We start from the raw sequence: 16,764 nt of genomic DNA, 5'->3' as shown, positions 1-16,764 counted from the left end.
AGTGGTAGAGACAAGCCAATATTTTTTAGAAGATTGTAGAAAGATTTCGATGGTGTACCTCTTGCTTTAACTTCGCCGGGATATAAATTAACCACATAGTATTTTTTCTTTAATTCTTATATATATTTGTTATTATTGAATGGTCTATAAGTACATTTGTTTCCCATGTCTCTATCAGTAATACACCTTTAGTTTTTTTCCAATATAGAAATATATTTTTCTGGATGTTTCATCATCCTACATTCTCGGGAATTTTGTAAAACTTTTCACGTATTCATTAAAATAGTCTAGTCTTTTTTTGAATTAAAAACCATAACGATCCCCAAAAATCCTTTTACATTATTTTAATAACGGTAAAATATTATATTTATACAGCTAAGCATACGTACATTTTACTTACGGTATAAAATGTGTAAATTTGTGGATTTTCATAATAATTGTATTACGTTTGGGCGGCGCACACGTGACCCTAATTAATTACTCCACTTAAACGAAATTACACTTCAAAAGGAAATACAAATGGAATTTTTCGGTCCTAACTGCCTTGACTGCACAATGTTGTCTGTTAGTAATATGTAAATGAAAGACTTGTCTGTCTATTTATCATATTTTACTAGTATTACATTTACAAATACTATTATATATTAATTTTAAGGACAATATTAACATATTTTTTTACAGTCTGAGCTTGGTGCAGTTTTTGTTAAGTTAAAATGCCTAGTGGAATTAGTAATATTTTTAATACAGAATATTATTATATAGTAGTCATAATAATAATATTAAAAAAGTAGACGAAAATACCTAGAAGAAAGACATGTAATAATTATTTTTATGAGAATTTTTTAATATAGTATCTAAAATTTAAAAAAGGGAAACAATAATAAGTATACTATGGATTAAAATTTATGTAAGAAATAATAATTATATATTAAACTATATACACTTACGTGTACTACATACATATATATATAAATGACATACATAATTTTAAAGTAAGATAAAATAAACTACATATAAATTAATAATCCCATATTGAATGAAATAGAAATATCATATAACTGACTCCTTTGATTGTTCTGTAGATTGTAATGTTCGGAAAATGCATACGTAAGCAAAATATTTTACATTTGGCACATTTTCAATATTGTCAATAGTTGGGCGCTACGCCAAGTGGATAATATGATCAAACCGCTTATATAGCAGATATTATTTGAATTATAACGTTAATTATAATACCAATGCTCATGACTTTGGGTTTTATGTTTGTTTAGTACATATATAAATGTAAATGTATGTTGGACTCCAGTCTCCGCAATTAGCCTCTCATTCGGGCCGTTGTGCGTGCAGAGCCAGACTACTAAAGTAGCCAGCCAAGCTCCTCCCAGAAGCGCAGAAGTCTCCTGGTGTTTTCACAGGCTTCACGGAGCGACCTCACCATTCCGAGGATTTGTTTTCACTGCCGTGCACTCCAGGATTACGTGAGCCGCCGTCTCTTCAGCTTCAAAGCAGCCCCGACAAAGGGGGCTGTCTGTAGCATCAATTTTGTATAAGTGTTTGTTTAAGGAACAATGGCCCTAGTACATATATATTAATATTAGCTGTGCCCGCGGTATCACTCGCATTAAATTAGTCTATCTGCTATTCTCATGTATAAGCTATTGTATAAAGTTTCATCAAAATTCAGCAGGTTTTGCGTGAAAAAGTAACATACATATATCTATCTATACTCACAAACTTTCCCGTTTATAATATTAATAGGATATGACGGCCTCATTGGTTTCGTACATTGCCTTACTTCCCATGGTCGCTGTTTCCATTCGCACATATACACATACATACATAAATATATGTATATATAGACACTGAGATATGGACAGTTAACACTTCCCGAGGAGTTTTCTTTTTCGGGCTACTCTAATGCCGCAGCTGGCCTTTACAGCTTAATTGGACGATACTATTGCTCTCACTGAGAAATGTGAACCAGTCTTTTATGTAAAAAGGAGTGCCGTGGTTAAAGAGACTGATATAAAGGAGTGATAAGATATGTGTATTTCATTACATAAGAATATGATAAATAGGCTACGGTAACCGTACGTACAGTGTTGCCAGCTTATTTAGAATTCTAGTCATATAAAAATATTGACCATATAAAATACTGAAGACCGCATTCAAGTTATAGAGTCTTGTAATCATGCTCGTACTAGCTACCTAAAAAGAATCTAGAACTTCTCAATTTGTTCGCATAAAGGAAGCAATTTAAATTCAACAAACTTTATATTTATGCTCGGCGATGAAAGATGTTTGCTTGAAATTTGAATCAAAAGGAGATATATGTAAAATTTTCAGCCAACTCTTAATTAAATTATATATTCAGAGTATATTAATATACATACATTACTGTAGCAGATGTATCTAAATTGAACTGTTATTTTATTACATAATAATTATTTATGAAAGACTAGCTGCGCCCGTGATTTCTACCGCATGAAAATAACCTATGTGTTATTCTAATGTATAAACTATATTACTGTAGCTTTTGCGTGAAAGAGAAAGAAACATCCATCTATCTATAGACATAGGTAAATGTAAGTTTGTACTTGAAGAATAAACAGATTCTGTAACAATGTGAGTTGTTACGTAGGTACATACCAAAACTGGTGTACATGCAGGAACAAGATAATATGAGCCCCGCCTACGCGCCCTGACATCTAGTTCCCGCTGCCTATGATATATCTCGATATATTGTTAGATTATTATGTACAGGAGGTAATATTTTTTTACTGTAGTATATAGTATATTTGAACTTAAGGCGTACTCACCTAACTCACCACCCGGAAGAAAACTTTCAAATGAAGTAGTAACGATTCTCGTGAAAGACGAAAATTATATTCCATTATATATTACCGATCCTTAAAAATAAGATTAAAAACAAACTCAAATTTCATTATGTAATGTACAAACGGAATAACCAGTTTTTATTTATATGTATACATACATATAATACAGTCGTATGTGAGATTTTAATACTTTCCTAATATTCATAAAATTCGGATAAAAACAAATCGATTTTTATGTTAAAAAAATACAATGACGTCGTATGGTATGGTATATGGTAAAACAATATGGTAACAATGGTAATATAAAGTACATTTTCTTGCCTCACATACGCATAATTGTATTGATTCTTTCTTTTCAACAAACAGAGGCACACACAGAATTTTATTACCTTATTAAAAGAACAGCGGGTGTGCAGAGCACAAAAGTGGCTTGTAATCTTTGCTTAACGACGCGTCCCAAACTCTTGAACGACAGTATAATCGGTTTAAATGCTATTCTCAATCATAAATTGTTCGCGGGTCGCAAGCAGAAATGTTCATCCCTATAATAATATTTTACCACAATCCATTCGTCTCAAATAATATAGAATATCTCTCTACCTATCTCTGCCTTTTCCCATTTAATTTGAGGTCGACTCTACTAGTACTTCTTCGTCAGTCACATCTGTCCTGGGTCGTCGAGACGTTTATTTTACTTTTCTTTAGGTTCTTATTGATAACGGACTGCCAAGTCAATTGACTTCTTCCTCGTCTCTTTAGGCCGGTATAAAAAGCTTAAAGTGACCTCACTTTAATACTTCTGTGTTAATATTATTAGAATTACCAACATTTTTTTAATCAATTTTGAACTGTTTTTTAACACACATAAGCAATTTTTACCCCAGCAAAATTTAAAGCCTATGATTAGATATAAGCAATATTATTGTAGTTTCATTAAAATTCATTCACAAGTTTTTGCCCGAAAGAGTAACATGCAACCATCAATACATTCATCACACTCATAAACTTCCGCGTTAATAATATTAGTAAGATTTAAAATAAATTTAAAACAAAATATTTAAATAAATAACTTTAATAATTTCTTTCCTAAAAACGGGCCGCTGGTTGATCCAAACTGTCTCGAAACAAGGTTGAACATACTTGCCTTATGTAATGAAAAGACTGTTGTTCCTTCTCATATATTTTGTATCTTATATACAAAATAATAAATATATAAAGTTCACTTAAGTACATGAAGTGAACTTCATGTATATATAAGCAAGTATTCACCGAAGTACCCTTTGTAAAAAATCGTTTGTACCCCACAGATGATTTTTTACAAAGTGTGCCTTAGTGTTTGTAAGAAATCGTCTGTACCTCCACAGTCTCATCTATTTCAACTGACATGCCGCTTGCTTTGTATTGTATTTAGTGAGAGTTTTTTTTTCGAACTATTCTAATGCTGTTGGCCGCAACTAGACTTTAAAGTCACCAAACTATAAGGGACGAGTGCAGATGGCACTCCAATTCCGGCTAATATGAATTATTACAGTTTATAATTCTTCCTACAATATTTCAAAATGTTTATGTAAAATAAAATAACTAAAAAACACTGAATAAATATTTTATGCTTTCTTTCTTCTTCAAAATTAAATTTATATTTAATATGTCCGAATGAGAATTATTAACAAGGGGAAACGTAATGTTCCACTTAAACGTACTTTTAAGAACTTTTTAATAATGGCCGACTGTTTCCTTTTATTAGGCGAGATAATTTTATTTGCCTTTTTTACTCGACCTTATTTCTCAAGCGCCCCGGATAATTGGTAAATGGCTACTGCAATGAATCTGAGTGGACAAGTAATCATATTTATCTGGTCCCCTTTCTGTATTCGATGAGGAAAGTCCTTTTAATAGAACCACGTGTAGAACCTTGTCAATAGAACTTTCCAAAAGAGTTGAAAGAAATAAAGGTTTTTGATCGCGATAGTGCCGGTGCCTAGTGTTTTACTGGCTCGATTTACAATCACAATATCGTGAGTTAAAAAAAAATTGTGTCCAATTTATATTACTGTCTGACTCTCCGGAAAACACGGAGAAACACATACGGGATAAAAACCAAGAGTTAATCCGAGAGACGACGGTAGGTCTGCCCGCAATCACGTATACAGAGCGAAATGTATCAAGTGTTGCTTTCAACATAACGTCGACAAAAATTGACAATTCATCTGACTACAGCGTCTGAGATAACAGTCGTGAATATATAGGTTATAGGTTTTGTTTTTTCCATTTTCACTGTACCAATGTATTACCGAAAAAAAAAATGTTTGGAGTATAAGGTGACGGACCACCTGATGGAATATCTAATATAATTGTCGTTTAACGTAAACAATATCATTAAAATGTATTTTCATATATACGTACCTACATTACTTTCAAGCACAAAGGTAAACACGAAAATAAATTTCATTAAAGGCACCAATTATAACGGCATACCTTTGTACAATTTTACAGAGGTAATTAGGAAGAAATTTAAGGGAAAATTCCTTTATAATGTTGCGATGTTTCAATCAAAATACGGTACAAACAAACCAATCGGTTAACAAATGAGAGAAATCCTATTACATCGGCCGTAAAATTGCTTGTCTTTAAGACACCAATTCGCATTTTATTGCTTACCCAACGAATGTAGGGTTGCCAGTAACAATTATACTGTTTTAGTCGTAAAGGGTGTAGGTATCGAGCCGTAAGCCAGGCAGAAGAATGATGAAACTGAAGTCCTTTCGTTAAGAAACAGAGTAGAAATTGGAAAATAAATTTATTATATTTTAATACTTTTTTTATTTAATTGGAGTGGCAAACGAACTGTTAAACTACCTGATGAGAAAGTGATAAGCGTTGTCAGTTAACATACATACAAAAATAGACATCACGTTAATCAATGTTGCTATTCCGTTATGATGTCTTGCCTCTTACATAGATTGTATTTCGGTATTATATATTTCGGTTCTAGGGTAAATTAGGGTAAATTAAATACACTTTAATTCACCCTAGAACCGAAATACAGCTTACAAAGCAATCTGCTTGGTTAAATAGGTGATACTTAGGTAACCACGCAGACGTCTGTTTATAATTACAAATTGATCACGAAACGACGCAGTTTGTACCAAAGTATAAAAAATATTTGCATACAACTTTTACCCGCGGCTTCGTCTGACCGCTTATATCCTTTGCCATCATATAGACCATTTTCACTTAATATTTCATTAAAATCCGTTGAGCAGAATATGAAACCATTAAAAAATATTTTCAACCAACTTTTACCCGCGACTTCGTCTACTTTTTTGGATGAAGGGCAGCGTATATCCGTTTCCGTCATATATTTTCACGTAAAATTTCAGTAAAATCTGTTGAGCAGTTTAGTCACGTGGAGACATTTACAAAACATACTTTCTATAAGATACAGACACATTTTCACTTTTATAAAATAAGTATTAATGTTATATACTAGATGGATACTGGCTAAAAAGGTAGTCAATTCAATCCACCTATTTTATCTTTGATAATTTTAAGTACTATTATGAATAGATCTAGTACTTATTCAGATTCCACCGAATTGTGATTTTATTACTTCGTTTAGAAGCAACGGAAGATAGAATAAAGATAACATTTTACAAATTGTGTCCAATAAATTTGGAGTAGCTTTGAGGTTGGCTAGATTAAAATATCGATAAATTTCGAGGGAACGAATTCAATGGATAACGTGTAAGGCTGCTTGGTCTATTGGAGCGGCAATAATTTATCGAAAAAAGTAAAAATAAGGCCGAGGTCACGTCATCATTATCACTTGATGATGAAGTAATTGATTTGGGACGGTGTTACATATGAATGTGGATGGTTATAAGGGTAGAGGAAGACCGAAAAAGAGATGGATGGACTGTGTAAAAGATGATATGGTGAGAAAGGGAGTAAATAACGGGATGACTGCGAACAGAGATGAATGGAAGAGAAAAACATATTACGCCGACCCCAAATAAATGGGATAAGGAAGAAGCAGATGATGATGATGAAGTAATTGATTTGGGAAGGTCTTAGATTAATTTTAGACCGTGGTAGACTTTGGTACGTCTGCATACGGAGAGTCTTGTGTTATAGGTTTCATCTAAACAACTGATATAAAAGTATTTAAATATTATTGTTTGTGAATATATCATATATAATATATAATATAACATAGATCAAACACCACGGTAGACCAGCTTGTACAAATATAAATACTTAGATATTATTGTTTGTAAATACATATATAATATACATAGAAAACACCCAGACCAATACAAACAATCATACTCATGGATACAACAGGTAGAATGGTAAAACTTGGTGTACTTACTGTAATCAATTTAAAAAACTACTGATTTTTATATATTTTAACATATGGTTTCGTCAAGCAACAGAGTGATTCCTGGTGAAGGTTATAGTTTATAATTTGTGTAAATTAATTAAAATATTCAAGCAGAATATAGATAAATCCTTTATTATCTAGCTAAATTAAATATTCAAACATTTAAGCTTGATAAACAAACAATATTGATTAAATTTCATGATGTCATTGCGTAACAACATTCAAACGTAGGTACTTATAAACTTTCACATTACTTGCTTTTAAGCTGTCGAATTTAAAAGCAGCCAAGTTTTCATGGTTGAATAAAATACTGACACCTACCGACATTGACATCGCTGTATCTAAGTTTGCTCGTGACCACGGCTAGTGCAACCTAGTCGAAATGTCGAGTGAGGTAACTTTATTCAATGTTAAATTGCATTTTGAGATTCGAGGAACTTATTTCTCAGCGGAAAAGATTTATTCTCTAAGTCGTAAGCAGCATGAGTTGCAAGTTATTTTACAGTTTGAATAGTGATGTACTGCAGTAAAATTACAAAGTACAATGTTATTGATTATCATCTTATATATAAAATTCTTGTGTAACTGTGTTGTAGAGAAAGCAAGGAATTTAAGATTCTAGCGAACATTGGCCGGATGAGAATGCTTTTAGCATTAAATCCGAGTTTGGCTCCAGCTACGTGTACTGAAGTTTGAACTAATAATTAAGCTTATATATATACAAATATACTGTATGGAAACATAATATTAAATCTTATATATAGAATTCTCGTGTCACAATATTAATTACCATACTCCTCCGAAACTGCTTGACCGATTTTTATGAAATATCATATGTGTATTCAGTAGGTTTAAGAATCGGTTACTATCTATTTTTCATATCCTTAAGTTGTCCACCCTTAACATTTTTTATTTTATTTTTTTGACAATTTTTTTTTATAATGTGAAAGGACAAAAGGTCTCACTTTTGTCTTTGAAGGCCTCTCAATGCGCGGGATCGCAGCATTTATTACTCTTGCGACTACGCTGATCAGTCAGAAATATAAATTATTACATAAACATAGGCGTAATTCAGGGTAGTAAACCATTACGTCACAGCGCTGTCGGAAATGTGAAATATGAGTAAATATTTATTTGAATTGGTTAAACTCAGAACATACTTGAATAATTTTAGAAGTCTTTCACCTATAGAAGACTACCACTACACTACCAGCAAGTAACATAGCTGTATTTCACATGGGAATAGCCGTCGAACACGTGTCGCAATAGGGTTGCCAACAGTAAAAAAACTTAACTATAAAATTAAAAATCTGATATAATTTTGTGCAGATTATTAGTACTATATTTTTTAATCATTACCAGAAGTACCTATATCGTAAGAAGAGATTCATTCTGACCTATTTCAGCCGCCAAGCATCTTGCTTTGTAAGCTGTTTCTGTTCTGATTAGGCAGAGAAATTATATGATAAAAGGCATGATAAGTCCTCTAGAATAACAACACTTGTGTGATATCACGGTTATCATATGATAACTGGAAGTTCGTAATGCTGTTTACGTATAAAAGCGACAGTTACCGCTTGCCATCAGGTGGGCTGTCTGCTTATTTGACATATAAAATATTATCTAAATTTTGCTCTCTAGGTGAGCGATGTCCTCGGTGGTTTAGCGGTTCCGCTTAAAGCCTTACTTTCAATGGTCGCGGGATCGATTTCTCGCATGGTACAAATATTTGTATTCATACGTAAGATTGTTTGTATCTAGAGGTTTTCTATGAGTATTATATATTTATTTACAATAAAATATATATCTATGTATTAACAGAACTGCTAAACTCAGTTTAGCGCGCGACTAGATGGCGCTGTGTGAATTGTCCTAAGAAAAACCAAATCCTATACATTATAGTATTCTGACTGATTCTCATAGGTTAAAATATTGTAGAAACTTGCATGAGGGTGAAAATGTCTTCGTACCAAATACAGAAAACCTTGTATTTGTACAAGATTCTCGTAGGGTTGCCATCCCTATTTTGCACGCACGCCACCTATGGAATTTAATCAATTATAGAGTCAACAGTACAAATTATAGCGTAATTAAACAATTGTTACATTTATGTGTTTATGACTTCACACTGACAATTGTAGATAATTAAATTGACTGGTCACTCATTCGATCGATATGTAACTTGTACGTATATGTTTATATGTCGCAATTATCTCATCAATTTTGTGTATTTATACTTTGCTCAAACTAAGTACATACTACACAGTTACATCTGTGAAATCTTATTAATATTATAAACGCGAAAGTTTGTAAGTATGGATGTTTATGACTCTTTCACACAAAAACTACTGAACTGATTTTGATGAAACTTTACAGTAATACAGCTTATACATCGGAATGATATATAGGCTATAAAATTCACGAGAGTGAAATTGCGGGCCAGGTAGTTATAGTTTCATATAATAAATTAATCCGCCTTTGAGTATCTCTGCATCCCCTAAGGGTGGCTGGTAGAGAATGCTAATAGCATTAAGCCAGCCTGTTTTATAAAATTCAATAAAAATAAAATCACTTGCATTATAAATATAACACAAGTGAAATTATAGTTTCACTTAAAAAAATATATTTTATATTAACACATAATATCAAATATATTCAAAACAGCACTTGATATAATATATAACACCAAAATGGTTAAATCTGGCAGCAAACGAAAATAGGCTTCTTATTTATATTAATAGAGTATATATTCCCATTAAAATGAGAATCACGAATTCGTTGATAGGACAAAAAGTGTACATAAAGCTGTTCAAAGAAAAACAAGTAACTTATTCATCACTCTCGAGAACGTTCTCATAAATTATGAATGTACGAATGATAAAACACCCTTTGGGGTGTTGCCATTAATTTCCTTTAAGAATACACTGATCTATGTTTTGATATTAATCTAGACGGCACTGACGTGAAATAATAATATATCTGAGTACATCACTTACTGTGCTGAAATTTAAGATGCTTTCTGTTTTATTGTCTCATTTTGTACAGTACAAGACATCTCTGATATTCAGAAGAAATTGAGGAAAATACTTTTATTGTGACTACCTAAAATAACATTAAAATATTTATTGAAAAGTAAATTTGCTCGAAAAAAATGACAAAACATTTTCTTTTGATGGGATGTCGGAATATTTGTAATTTTTTAATAGTTATCTATTTTTCATTTTTTATAGATTAGTACCCTTTACTTATGAACTGCGGATGCTACAGTAATGGAAAGAAACAATGATATCTTATATTATGGCATGAGGTTCTTCAAAACACGTCTTACGTTCATAAAATATAACTTAACCTGATAGTATTAATTATTTACTATCAGGTTAAGTTACGCTATTGTTCTTAATTTAAGTAATTTGAATAGAAAACAAATTAATAGCCTACCTGATGGTATGTTGTAACCATCACCTATATACAGAATAGCAAACATTATATGAGAAGTGTCACCTGTCGTCGTGACCGACTGTTTGTAACTGCGTACGCAGAAGCCATGCTAGTAACAAGTGGAACCATCCCACTGTTCGAACATTGCAACTATTTAACTTATTTTTAGGTAAGGTCCAAGATGCTGCCGTGTATATAGAAGCCTTGCCATCTAAAATAAATAAAATTAGAATGTACCTGTTAGTTAATTATTGTGTATAGGTAAATATAATAGTTTTAAATATAAACGTGTTGGCAATTAGCTGTAAGTTTATATTGTACTAGCTGATACGCGCAACTTCCTCTGTGTTTCATATCCCCACCTTTTGCAATATTTTTGATTGCAGCTGTGCTCCTATTAATCGTAGCGTAATATTATATATCTTAAAGCCTTCCTCGACAAATGGACTATACACACAAAAATATTTTTTTCAATTCGAACCCATAGTTCCTGAGATTAGCGTATTCAAACAAACTCTTCAGCTTTATAATATTAATATAGATTAATTGAATAAATAAATAAATAAATAGCACTATGAACATCACGTTATCATACTAAGGTTGGATATCCTGTAACTTCACTGCCTTATGCACTTCAACCAACACCGCTTAAAAAACAAGCAGCTTGGCGGCTGAAATACCTGAGATTAAGATAACCAGACGACTTTTTACAAAGTCAGTCCCAATATAACAAGTATTCGTTTGTGTAATAAATAAATATTAATTATATCAACAATCTTGAAAAAGAAATTTTGCCACAAGGTGTATCTACTCTCAAAACGGTTTCTACGAAAATTTATTTATCAAATCTACAGTGTTATTTTGCTCCTGCGGCCCATTTTAATATATTTGATGGCTATTATTACTGGAGGCCTTTTAAATATTGTCGTTGTATTTATTTATTTAAATTAGACACGCCTTCAGTATACTTTAAGTCGATATATCTAACTTAAGAAGACTTAAATTACTTGTAATGTACATGGCAATTACTCGTATTTACAAGTGAACAAAACATTCAGAATAATAAAACTTACTTTATGTAATGTAGATGTTTTATAGAATTATTTAATATTCAAAATAGAGGCCCTTATAAATATATTTCTTATCGATTTATGAATATTTACATGAGCTTATATGCTTGTTTATATAAATATACATTTTATATGGGTATATATTTTTGCATTTATATTTTGTTTTTTTATATCTTGATATGTATTATAAAATTGCACCGCTTTATTATCTCTGATCAACGCGATTTTGACTGATAGAGAATGCTATCAGGTATTAAGTCTACCACATATTTCTGTATGCCAAGCAAGTTTACCGTTCAAAAATACTGAACATCTCTACACCATCTCATATAGCAGTCGATATAGTATATTTAGGTTTATTTGAAATCGATCCCTTTAAATAAAATCATATATTTGTAGAATACAGTGCGCACAGTTTTAACAATATTAAATAGTCTTGTATGTTCAGCCTGTATACAATTATCCAATAATTATAATATATTATTTAATTTATTATCTGTAGCTAACTTTTATGTTTATTTGATGCTATACTTTTAATTATTTTGAGTCTAATCAAGGGATTTGCAACCTTTGAAGCTCACGAAATGTGAATTAAATGTATGACTGTAACTTAACTTCCCACATCGTAAATAGAGATAGCATTTCACCCTCTGGTTAAATAAATATTGAGAAATCTTGAAACGCGTTTAATTATTCAGTTCGTATGCTGCGAACTGGTTTATACTGAGCATTGGGAAGTGAATTTGTTTATAGGTATATTTATGCATCTGAAAGAGAATAAATCATCTAAGCTCTGAAGTTAAATAGGTTAGGTTTCACGGAATATTGGCAGAGTCAGGTTCCGATGCAGCTAAGTTATTATTCTGGCTAATATTACATTAGTTAAGTTGCTTTCTTTATTATTTAGTATAGATACGATGGGATTATCATCGTTACATTTTGTGTACTAAAATCCATACATATAATAAACTAAAAAAGTTTTTTATACGTACTTGAAGCAAAAAATTATATTGTATGTTGTATAGATTTTGCCCGTCTTCATTTTTATTTAAAAATGTTTTTAAGGGTTGAACGAACAACGAACGCCTGAAACTGCACACTCATGGTGTTTCAGACGTCCGTAGACTAAACGTAAGATTGGTCGTATGCTTGATTGCCACAGCAGTGGTATACAAATAATGATAAACAAAATAACAGCTAATGGCAAGTGGTAACCTGGTGAAATATACACATATAGAATCATGCTATTAATGAACCAAGTACTTGTAATTACATACCCTGTACTATATGGTATCTGTGGTGGAGACTCAACAACGGTTTTTGAATGTTTAAAAGTATAATTATGATTGGCTGGAAAAGAGGAAGTGAGATGAGAAGGTCTATGGTTTTAGAAATTCTTTTACCTATAGAAAGGTAAATATATAGATGGTCACTTTAGGATAGGCAATGTAGCGTGATACAGCTAGTATAACAATAAAATATTTTAGACATTTAATATAAAAATAAATTGTATTCTATTTATGAAATGAAATAAAATTTATTTCTATAATTATCACAATTGCTTATCTTTTTACGTTTTACCTTAAAAAATGAGTAATTGCGAACAGCCGTAAGGCAGAGAGCCTTACGGCTGTTCTCAATTACTTAGTTTGCTGGTTTTATTACGAAACAAGTAAGTGTAAGTAGCCTAAGGCTTTCGGCAGCAATATTTGAACTTTATAGATCGTTAAAGGAGTCCATTATACTCTTATTACCTTAACATTAAAACCGTAATACACCTACAATGTTTACAAATTCTTAGACCCTATAATTTGTTTTTCTTTACGTTTCATTTTTGGTAAACAGTATAGGCATATCGTTTTGTGAAAAAGACTGTATAGATATAACATTCAAAAGAGCTAAAACATAATGTTTTTCTTATTAATTGATTAATATAATCTTTATATGTTTCATATATATTTTAATGATGAATACCAGAATCAAATATATTATATACATATATATACCAGAATCGATTATCTTATTGCAATTATAAACGTAAAAGATTATGAGCATGGATGGATGTTTGTTACTCTTTCACGCAAAATGTACTAAACGGATTTTGATGAAACTTCTCAGTAATATAGCTTATACAACAGCATAACATATAGGCTATAAATTTCATGCGGATGAAACCGCCGGCCGTACAAAATATAATATGAAGTGCAATTTCATAATGCTCCAGGCATTACTAAGACAATATCTATGTCATTAGATTTTGTATTTATTTAACAATCTGAAATCCAGGATAGATTATGAATATAAATAGCATCTATAATAAACATTAAATATTATTACCTATTACATATAATTTAAGATTCATTTATAGAAAACATGAATTTAGTTATCGAGATATTAGTGCAAGACAAATTACTAAAACTTTAAATAATAATACGATTACAAAAATATATAATTATATAAATTGATGTGACGACACTAATATTTTACTGTTTACTTTGAAAATACGAATAAGAAATGTGATAAAATTAAATTAATATTTAATGGATATAGTATCCTAGAATTAAGTGTCTTCAATTCAAAAGTTTAATAATTACACTAATCTGCTCAAACTGCTTTTAATTACCAGAATTATAAGTACTAATAGGTATCTACTATGTTTCAAGTATAACTTTAACAATTTTCTTCATCATCAATGCCTTGAGTATTTATAATGTCATTAGATTTAAATCTAGTGATAACTGAAATATTTTATAACTGAAATTATCCCTTTTACATTTTATTTAATAATTATATAATATTCAAATTAGTGTAATAAGGTAATCTTATTATTCTAATTTTATATTATAACTAGCTACTCGGCCCGGCTTCGCCCGAGTGTACATGTATTATATACAGTATATAAACCTTTCCCTAGAATAACTATTAAAAAAAACCGCGTCAAAATCCGTTGCGTAGTTTTAAAGATTTAAGCATATAAGGACAGATAGCGACAGCGACTTTATTTTATACTATGTAATGATGATGATACTCTTTAAACTAAAACATAGCAAACTACGTTGCAGAAATAAGAGAGTCAGAGATAGGTGGGCAGTAGACTATACAAAACTTATCACAAATATTTTTCTATTGGTTGTTTAATACTCCTTGTATAAAACGAAGAGAATATTTAAGAAATAACTTAATAATTAATAAAAAATTGTACAAGAAACTAATATAATATTGAAATAAGGTATTTCAAACATTTCGGCGGCCTCGTTGGTCTAGCGGTTTAGCACACCGCTTTACTTCCGATGGACGCGGGTTCGATTCCTCGCACAGTAATAATATTTGTATTCATCAGTATTATTGTTTGTATTGCTTTGGGTGTTTTCTATACTAGCTGCCCCGCGCAACTTCGTCTCCGTTTAATTACCCCACCTTTAGCAATATTTTTTATTGCAAATCCGCTCCTATTGGTTGTAGCGTAATGTTATATATCTATAAAACCTTCCTCGACAAATGGACTATCCAACACAAAAATAATTTTCCAATTCGAACCAGTAGTTGGTGAGATTACCGCGTTTAAACAAAAAGCTTTACAATAGTCATATGGATATATGTATTTACAAAATAATATAATATCTGTATCTGTTATCTAGTACCCATAATACAAGATCAAGCAGAGCTTGAGACTAGATAGCGCTGTGTAAATTGTCTTGGGGATATTATTATTATAGTATTTTCTTATAAGTTAGATAATGATACCATAAATAAAAACTATGGCGCCAACACAAGATTAATTATAGGATAGACGGAGAGATTACGAACAAAAATTCTGAAAAATCTGCTGTTTTGCCTGTCCTTCCAGTTAATAGTAAAGTGAGAATGATAAATTATGGAAGGACATCAGTGTCCGCAGAAAATTCATCATGGCGTTTGTTATTGTACCCAAAGTAGTTTTATGTTTCAAGAAATATAAAAAAACAAAAGAAGTTGCTAGTTAATAAAACTCGTTTACTATATTAATACGCAAAGCAATACATTTTTATATCTCTTTTTACGAAATTTTGCGGGCAGAGGAGTATTGAATTTTGCATACTTATAGTTTATGTAGAGTGCAGAATTAATTTTTTTTTAATTATGCATAAAAAGTACATTAAATCCATAAAAAAAATAGTACACATACTACCTTTTTTTTGCACCCCGGATTGAAGTCTTTGACAATAGAACCTAAATGATGTTCAAACTTGTAATTTTTTCAATCTTATAATTTCAATTAATCAAGATTCAATTTCGTCCACTGGACGACGATTAGTCTTTAAATTTAAACTTCAATAGCTACGGAATTAGATGTAAAATAGGGGTTGCCATGCATGTATGTCATTTTAAGTAATACAAAAAAGGTTTAAAATATTTTTATAAGTTGGCCCTCATGGTACAAGAGCAGCTAAGTCGGAACTAGATGGCGTTGTGTAAATTGTCCAAGGTTATTATTATATGTAATTTTTTCAATCTTATAATTTCAGTTAATTAAGATCGAATTTCGTCCACTGGACGACGATCAGTCTTTAAATTTAAACTTCAAAAGCTACAGAATTAGATGTAAAATAGGGGTTGAAAATGCAAACGAAATCGCGGGTAATAACCAATAATACAATATGAGTTTAATATTTTTTAACTTGACTATTCAAGCGGAGTACGTTTCGACAAATTTCGATCTATAAACGCAAACCATTTGAGATAAAAATAAAAGTAAATTTTATGTGTCGCGGTAAACAGAACTTGACGGCGACACGGATGACGTTTTACGTTTTTTTTATTACTCGCCCGTTGGCAGAAAGTTTAATACTCGTATAACTTGAGCTGTGTTATGCATACGTAATGCAGGTAAGTTTTTTTATCTAGTGAAAATTGTAAAGCTGATCTACCTGTCGGAGAGTGATAATCCAGCTGACAACATCATACGTACACCACAGTTTAAATCTCCTTGACGGCTCGGTGTTCTAGCGGTTTACTTCCGACGGTCGCGGGTTTGATTCCTCACACGGTGCAAATA

General features: G+C 31.3%; 1 protein-coding gene across 2 annotated transcripts in view; it reads right to left on the bottom strand.

Moving 5' to 3' along the window:
- LOC131850594 (U8-agatoxin-Ao1a-like) overlaps positions 1-16,764 on the bottom strand; it is a 47,215-nt gene that overhangs the window by 13,863 nt on the left and 16,588 nt on the right. The window lies entirely within an intron of this gene.

Source organism: Achroia grisella, unplaced genomic scaffold, assembly GCF_030625045.1.
Source record: "Achroia grisella isolate CSIRO2021 unplaced genomic scaffold, CSIRO_AGI_Agris_v1 utg777, whole genome shotgun sequence".
NCBI lineage: Eukaryota > Metazoa > Arthropoda > Insecta > Lepidoptera > Pyralidae > Achroia > Achroia grisella.
The sequence above is the reverse complement of the archived record's forward strand: the minus strand, read 5'-3'. Positions and strand labels throughout refer to the sequence as shown.